At 39.7% G+C, this 7978-nt stretch overlaps 1 protein-coding gene and 9 non-coding genes across 10 annotated transcripts in view; 1 reads left to right on the forward strand and 9 right to left on the reverse strand.

Moving 5' to 3' along the window:
• The window catches only part of LOC130163182 (cyclin-dependent kinase 17), a 39410-nt gene extending 37231 nt beyond the window's left edge, over positions 1 to 2179 (reverse strand). The window contains exon 1 of the mRNA XM_056367108.1: positions 1849 to 2179. The gene's annotated coding sequence lies outside the window, so the exon portion shown is untranslated. The remainder of the gene's footprint in view (positions 1 to 1848) is intronic.
• A 1404-nt stretch (positions 2180 to 3583) lies between these two features.
• trnal-cag (transfer RNA leucine (anticodon CAG)) lies at positions 3584 to 3666 on the reverse strand. Its single transcript has one exon. It is a non-coding gene; the product is annotated as a tRNA-Leu (tRNA).
• A 251-nt stretch (positions 3667 to 3917) lies between these two features.
• On the forward strand, positions 3918 to 3989 carry trnaq-cug (transfer RNA glutamine (anticodon CUG)). Its single transcript has one exon. It is a non-coding gene; the product is annotated as a tRNA-Gln (tRNA).
• Positions 3990 to 5235: 1246 nt separating this feature from the next.
• On the reverse strand, positions 5236 to 5307 carry trnaq-uug (transfer RNA glutamine (anticodon UUG)). The gene has a single exon. It is a non-coding gene; the product is annotated as a tRNA-Gln (tRNA).
• A 591-nt stretch (positions 5308 to 5898) lies between these two features.
• Positions 5899 to 5981, reverse strand: trnal-cag (transfer RNA leucine (anticodon CAG)). The gene has a single exon. It is a non-coding gene; the product is annotated as a tRNA-Leu (tRNA).
• A 268-nt stretch (positions 5982 to 6249) lies between these two features.
• trnaq-cug (transfer RNA glutamine (anticodon CUG)) lies at positions 6250 to 6321 on the reverse strand. Its single transcript has one exon. It is a non-coding gene; the product is annotated as a tRNA-Gln (tRNA).
• Positions 6322 to 6424: 103 nt separating this feature from the next.
• trnal-cag (transfer RNA leucine (anticodon CAG)) lies at positions 6425 to 6507 on the reverse strand. The gene has a single exon. It is a non-coding gene; the product is annotated as a tRNA-Leu (tRNA).
• A 268-nt stretch (positions 6508 to 6775) lies between these two features.
• trnaq-cug (transfer RNA glutamine (anticodon CUG)) lies at positions 6776 to 6847 on the reverse strand. Its single transcript has one exon. It is a non-coding gene; the product is annotated as a tRNA-Gln (tRNA).
• A 103-nt stretch (positions 6848 to 6950) lies between these two features.
• trnal-cag (transfer RNA leucine (anticodon CAG)) lies at positions 6951 to 7033 on the reverse strand. Its single transcript has one exon. It is a non-coding gene; the product is annotated as a tRNA-Leu (tRNA).
• A 268-nt stretch (positions 7034 to 7301) lies between these two features.
• trnaq-cug (transfer RNA glutamine (anticodon CUG)) lies at positions 7302 to 7373 on the reverse strand. Its single transcript has one exon. It is a non-coding gene; the product is annotated as a tRNA-Gln (tRNA).
• Between the last annotated feature and the right edge of the window lie 605 nt (positions 7374 to 7978).

Here is a 7978-nt window from a genome sequence, read left to right on the forward strand (position 1 = left end):
GGGGAAGAACTTTTAATATAAGCATCAGACAACATTTATCCCTCTAAAAAGTAAACACTTGCGCAACAACAAAATCAGATTCTAAACAGGAATAAAATAATTTACTAACAGGAATTCTTGACCTGGTTTCACCTAAAACTCTCAACCTGACCTCTGCTCACACCCTTTTCCCCAACAGAAAACTTTGAGCTGTTAACTGACACCTGCTGCGGTTCCATCACATGGCGCTTTAACTTCTCAAACTGAAACCAAACACACTTCTTCTCTGGTATGATACAACTCACTTCACTGAAATCTATTAGTCCCAGGAGTAAAAGCAAGAAAGCATATGAGTGAATGAGTATGTGTGCATAGTAAATGCTCTCAGCTTTCTTCTTCCTGCTGTATGTGACGTAATGCAGAGACAGATCAATGCAAGCACTGCTATATGGCCCACAGTCATTGGGTGGGGGGGGGCGGTTAGGGTAATTACTTTGTCCTGTGGGGGTGTATCACTCTTACAGCCAACAGCCTGGATCTGAATGTGGGTCAATACACACACACAGACACATAATTGAGTGGCCAGTTGTTCCAGATGAAGGACGTTTGAAGTAAATTCAGGTCAAACAGTGGAAGTGGAAAAGAGCGTCACAGACACTTCACTGCAGAGATGGGTGAGAGGTGGTCGAATTTACAGCTTATCATCACATTTTATGAGGAGTTGAGATGTCATTTTATCAAACAACAATTCTGTATTTCAGTTTCCAGGGTAACAACAGGATGGCGCATTGGTGTTGCACCGTACACTTGAGGTGGTTGAAGAAAACTCAGTTATGTCTCTTGCCTGGAGGTAGTTTCCATCCCTCCTTCATGTCATAAATCACAAAAACATCTCAATGGAACTGGCAAAAGTCAACAGTCAAGTCATTTAAAAGCCAACTTAATTTTGAACACACATTGTTTCAAGCATGTGCCTTTTAACAAGTCAACAGACACCTTCAGGAGGCATTTTTTCCCTTATGATTTGGACACAGCACAAGCAGAACAAAAGGCCCTTCCACCAGCAGAGAAGCAAATGTTTATAGATTTATATTATGATACATTATAAAAAGCCAAGCCAAGATGCTACTTTTTTGTATCAATGTGAGGTAATGAAATATCCACAACTTCACTGTGAAAAATGTAACTTAATTTTAGATGTGAAAGGAAAATCTAGGCTAAATGTATTGATAAAATACACATGAAGGTGCAGTCGGTGTGGGCATGAATCAGTTATTGGTGAAAATGTATAATATAGCTATAATAGTGATATAAGGCACTAAGGCGTTTTAGCAGTGTTAAAAATCGATTTTACATTAAATCAATAACATTTTTGGATCTTTTTTAATGGCATTCCTGTATTCTTGGTGTTAAATGATTATCCAGAAAACCAAATCAATAATGCAGGAATATTCTTCTTGCTCTTAGTAGTCAGCATGATATTCTATGTTGACACTATACTTTAACTAATATCCTCCTATAGTTTACCACAAGGTTCCTTGGGGGGGTCGCTTGGCTGTCAATAGGCTACATAAGATATGTAAACAAACCAAAATATTTATCGAAATAACGTTTTATGTTGGAAATATGTACGAGGTGCGGACATCACAGTCATAAATGCATTGGGTGAAACGGAAGGTAGCTGTAAAGTATGAATTATAGCTTGAGTCTGGCTGAATTATTCTTCAGCTGCCGTTTCCTCTGTGTTGTCATTTCCACACACTACACTGTTCAGTCCTCGACCGTCGCTGCCGGACGAAACGTAACGTCACAGAGTCCATTATCGGACAGACCGTCTGTTAACTAGCAATGACATTAAGGCAAATTTACCTGAAAATGGTTAATTCCGTCGTTTCACGCCGACTCTCCGGAGCTGCCAGGCCCGGATGCCCTCCTCCGCTTTATCCGCCCACTGAAGTAGCCTGAAACACAGCTCCGTCTGTGTTCGGCTTTGGCTCCAAACGCTCCGACAGAAAAATAAATATGCTCCGAAACACGCAGGCAGATATGAGGCGTGTAAGGATGGACAGCTACAGACAGAACCCCCGAAATGTCGTTCGAGTGGAGGTGAGAGCAGTTTAAAGAGGCTGGAGGAAGATCTGCTGTCGACAGACGAGACGGGAGGGGTGCGATCCTGCCGTGAAGCGCCACACAGTTTAAGGGAATTTCCTGTAACGTTTCAAAATAAAACTATTCTCAGCCTTTAAGCAATTTTTTTAAACGTCTTTCAAAATAAAAGTTTCAATAGGGATTTTCAAATTTTTCGGCCACAGTGTTCAAATAAGTAACATAATATTTCAATAATGTCCATGAACATTTATGGAGATAATAGTAGATAAAGAGATATAAGTCAACTTAGTTCCGCTTTAATTCTTGAAAACTACCATGAGTTTGACTTAACTGGATGCAGATAAACGAAACAATAGTATCCTTATTTGAATAGTTTCTTTTCCGCTCTTCCTTTCAACTCATTTCCTTCTGACATTACAACACTGTGAAACATTGTTTCAGCGTTTTGTCCCAGGAGGTCTCCAGTGAAATAATGAACATGCAGGTACAGGCTTATAGACATTTAAAAAGAAAATAAACAAGACTAAAAGAAGAAGCTATTCATTTAAAAAAAAAAAAAAAAAAGACAGTTGTACTAAAACATACTTTCCATTGATTAATTTTGAAATTATCCTTGAAATTATTGCTTGCTTATTGTTAATATTTTACAATAACATTCCAAGATTTTTTAAAAGGATGAGAATAAATAGTTATAATCTGTGTAGGGGACAGAAACAGAGAAGACACTGGGCATAAATTGGACAGATAACTAGAAACAAGCATTGAGACCAATTTTTGGTTGTATACCACCACCTGCTGGAAAAAAACTGCAGCTACTTGAATTATTGTTATCCAATTGTTCAACATTGGTAATGCAGACAATGAGTAAATCGGAACAAATATTATTATTATTACTTTGTGACATGGTATTATCCTGCTTGAAATGGACATTAGAAGATGGTTAATTATTTCCATAAACGGATGTATATGGCAGCAACAAAACACAGATAGATTGTGTCATTCAAACAATGATTGATCAAGATTAAGAGGCCAACGAAATCAATCCCATCGATGCCAAATTTAACCATCTGCTACCTGAGCATAAATCCAGACTCATCAGATCAGCTAAGTTTTTCCAGTCTCCATAGATTAAATATTGTCGTAAATAGTCGACTAATGGAGCTCATTTCCTGTCCAAACTTAACACAACAACAAAACATGTTTTCCAAATGCTGACTCCCTAACAGTATTACTTGCACATACAAAACACCACTAACGATTTTCTTTTGCAACAAACAACTACTTGACAACATATTTCTATTAAACCTTACATAAAACTACAGCCTGTCATATAAACCGACTTTTCGTACAATCTTTCAGCCGTGATGATGCTCTAGATTTTCTTGCGCGTCCTGAGTAATATGCCTCTTTACCTCCACAACAGCAGAAGGCGCCATGAGACCATTTAAACGCATTGATAGGTGAAAACGATTATCAACGCCGATGAAAATGTTGATGTCAGAAGTGGGATTCGAACCCACGCCTCCAGGGGAGACTGCGACCTGAACGCAGCGCCTTAGACCGCTCGGCCATCCTGACAGTGAATATGCTATACAGTACGTACAGTAACGTACTTACATGACGTTCCATTTAAAAGTCACTTGTAAGGGTACTTCATTCCGGGTTATTGCATATACAGGAAATCTGAACGCACTTTTGTATTCGCTTTAGCGATAATTGTTTTCCACCTCTTTCCCAAAATAGTTTAAACACAAACTTTATTTATACACAAAATCCTCCAGCAACTTCGCTTGAGTTTTTTTTTAATAGTCCTTTGAAGTTGATATAATGGTTCCATGGTGTAATGGTTAGCACTCTGGACTCTGAATCCAGCGATCCGAGTTCAAATCTCGGTGGGACCTGATTTTGAGAAGCTGTACAGAAAGAACAAAAGGCCGTCTCACATTAGGGTAAAATCAGCACTTGATCCTGGAAGTGTGTAGAACTTCTGTGCAGTGAACACTGAACTGTAACTCACAAAACAGGTAACTTTGACACCAGTTGACCAGAGACACCTATGTCTGTTCATTTCTTAACTGAAACCAATTATCATTGTTGTCTATTTTATACATGACCTTTCCACACCCTCAACTTATGTATTTATTATAAAATCATAAATGTATCATTGTAACCATGACAATGAAACTCTTGTCCAACTGCCACTGCAGGGAGGCTATTTCAGGAGATGCTTGAGTAGGTCATATGAGAGGGTAGGGACCTATATGGTCATTCAGCTTGAGGGACTTGTAGATTGTTTGTCTGTGTCCAAAATCAATATACTGGTTTAAGCTGAATTAATCGATTTCTGGCCACAGATAAGGATATACAGAAATAAATGAATAGTTAAAAAGTAAATAAATAAAATTTCCTTTTTCTCTCTCACACCAGTTGTCACTAGATCTGATCTCAGATCTTCAGTATTTTCTAGAACAATGTGCTCTGGTATTGAGTTTCACCTGGCCATGCTTCTGTACGTTTGCAGTATCATACTTGGTTTCACTTCGGTAACATGAACCGTCTTCCTGTTGTAAATGTCATTTGTTGATCAGGGGTATTTCTATGAGGTGACAAGGTCTGAAGCTAAGCACAGACCACCTGGGGCTGAAGCCAGTAGTGTGGGAAATTCTCCAACGATTCTATTATTTCAAGATTTCTAAGATGTTCTGAAGACAATGATGAAAAACTGGTCTGTCTGTCCCATTTTGTTGTCGATTCATTAAGTTTTATATATATATATAATTATACTTTTTTTTACTCCTATCAGCCCCAAAAATCCAATATCGGTTGGGTTCCACTTGGACTCCAATGATCAGGGTTCAGATCTCAATAGATCCTGGTGAGAGAATGGAAGTTGTGGGGGAAGTGGTGTGTGGGCCTCTGTGGTCTGATTACATTACCTGGTTTGATGATAATAAAATAGAAATACAGATGATTGAAAAAATCACTGTCTTAACCGTTTTCAGGAGAATTTGATATCATTTAAGTACCATATTGACCGTGTGGGTATAGCTTTGGTTAGTGATTTCCTGGTCTTACTGTTGCCATGAACAACATAAGATGTGTATTACTGCTAAAGCCCTATGTTTACTATAAGTTAACCTTTGAATTAGGTTCCACCGAGATTTGAACTCGGATCACTGGATTCAAAGTCCAGAGTGCTAACCATTACACCATGGAACCCCTAATAAACACAAATTTGTGGTCACTCATTCTGTGCAAAAATGACCTGGTGACTAGATCAATAAATAGACAAGTAAATGCTAACATAATTGAATCAATATGCTAACAGTTAAATAAAATGGTATTTAAATGAATGATGAACTTGAAACATAAATGAGGCTGTGTTAATATATAAATTAATTGAATTTTTTTTATGGATAGTACTTTGGACTCTAAGTGAGATCAAGTTAGATCTAGTTCCCGTTTTGAAAAAACGTATGGGTAAAAGGAATGCAGTTGTGGAGGACAGTGGAAAGGTGTGTGGGCGTCTGTTTCCACAAATTTGTACAAACAAAATCTAGAGGGTAACATGACTGAATAATATTTATAATTTCATGCTATGCATACAAATTAATTAAAAAAAATAATGATAGTTAAATCCAAACAGTTGATTAAATACAGTTCAAACAGTTCATTGAAGGCCGAGATGGTTTGACTTACCGCATCGCCACTTGTGGTGGAAACAGAGCACAAACATTCCTGCAAGTGTTTGTCAACTTTTTCTTAGCTGATATCACCTGACAGGGATCAAGTCCCGTTAAAACCAAAGGCTGTCAGAAGTGGGATTCGAACCCACGCCTCCAGAGGAGACTGCGACCTGAACACAGCGCCTTTGACCGCTCGGCCATCCTGACTGTGTAAGGTGCCGTTCAGGCTTAAAAAAAACGAGAAAAGACTTCGCTTCCAGGAAGTGCAAATAAATTGCATCAATCACAATGCATTGGGCCTAAACGTCTCTCTAAATTTAGATCTACAGTGAATAAAAGTAGGGGATGCAATGTAAACATGTTGTCAAGTAAAAAGAAGCAAATAGGTGCTAGTGGGTAATTACCTGGTGCTGTCGGAAGGTGGGTGACTTTCTCAAAACAGGAGGGCACACAGTCTTACTACGTCCAAATAAACAGGTCCCACCGAGATTTGAACTCGGATCGCTGGATTCAGAGTCCAGAGTGCTAACCATTACACCATGGAACCGCGGAGCAGCTCCCTCTGTTGGTTGCTGGACAGACTTAGCTGTCAGGTGATATTCTTAGCTGATATCACCTGACAGGGATCAAGTCCCATTAAAAGCAAAGGCTGTCAGAAGTGGGATTCGAACCCACGCCTCCAGAGGAGACTGCGACCTGAACGCAGCGCCTTAGACCGCTCGGCCATCCTGACTGCGTCAGATGCCATTCAGGCTTAAAAAAAACGAGAAAAGACGTCGCTTCCAGGAAGTGCAAATAAATTGCATCAATCACAATGCATTGGGCCTAAACGTCTCTCTAAATTTAGATCTACAGTGAATAAAAGTAGGGGATGCAATGTAAACATGTTGTCAAGTAAAAAGAAGCAAATAGGTGCTAGTGGGTAATTACCTGGTGCTGTCGGAAGGTGGGTGACTTTCTCAAAACAGGAGGGCACACAGTCTTACTACGTCCAAATAAACAGGTCCCACCAAGATTTGAACTCGGATCGCTGGATTCAGAGTCCAGAGTGCTAACCATTACACCATGGAACCGCGGAGCAGCTCCCTCTGTTGGTTGCTGGACAGACTTAGCTGTCAGGTGATATTCTTAGCTGATATCACCTGACAGGGATCAAGTCCCATTAAAAGCAAAGGCTGTCAGAAGTGGGATTCGAACCCACGCCTCCAGAGGAGACTGCGACCTGAACGCAGCGCCTTAGACCGCTCGGCCATCCTGACTGCGTCAGATGCCATTCAGGCTTAAAAAAAACGAGAAAAGACGTCGCTTCCAGGAAGTGCAAATAAATTGCATCAATCACAATGCATTGGGCCTAAACGTCTCTCTAAATTTAGATCTACAGTGAATAAAAGTAGGGGATGCAATGTAAACATGTTGTCAAGTAAAAAGAAGCAAATAGGTGCTAGTGGGTAATTACCTGGTGCTGTCGGAAGGTGGGTGACTTTCTCAAAACAGGAGGGCACACAGTCTTACTACGTCCAAATAAACAGGTCCCACCGAGATTTGAACTCGGATCGCTGGATTCAGAGTCCAGAGTGCTAACAATTACACCATGGAACCGCGGAGCAGCTCCCTCTGTTGGTTGCTGGACAGAACAGTGCAATAGAATTTAAAGCCTCCCGTAAAGCATGAAGGGCAAGAGATTGAGTCACTTAAAACTCGTATAAGTTATATTACGTTACACGCTAATTATACTAACAGGGTCTTGGTGCAAACCATCAAAACATAGAACCACTGCACACACATTGTGTCATGGAAATGTACAACAGTATCATACAATATGAATGTCGCTCTTAATATAGGCTATATTACATAGAATACGACAGGGATAGGGCTGCATTGCGATACCGAGTCTAATTTTGTGAAAATTGCAACCTGTATCTGATTAAGGTAGTAAACGTAGGTTTTCTAACTGTAGCTTTAGCTAGCACTCTGTAATTTGAACATCTACATTTTAGCCCTGGTTCTCAGCATTTTAGGGCCAACGGTACTTGGGACAGTAATAAAATTATGTGTAGTTCAATATAATATAAACATGGGTTTTTTTTTACCTGTAGCTTGGCAGGTCTTTCGTTTGGATTTGACATCATGTGACTGATTGACCAAGTGAGCAGAAAGAAAGTGGGCATAGCTAGCTAATGCTGCATTGAGAGACAAGAGGGGAT

This window comes from Seriola aureovittata, chromosome 22 (genome assembly GCF_021018895.1).
Source record: "Seriola aureovittata isolate HTS-2021-v1 ecotype China chromosome 22, ASM2101889v1, whole genome shotgun sequence".
NCBI lineage: Eukaryota > Metazoa > Chordata > Actinopteri > Carangiformes > Carangidae > Seriola > Seriola aureovittata.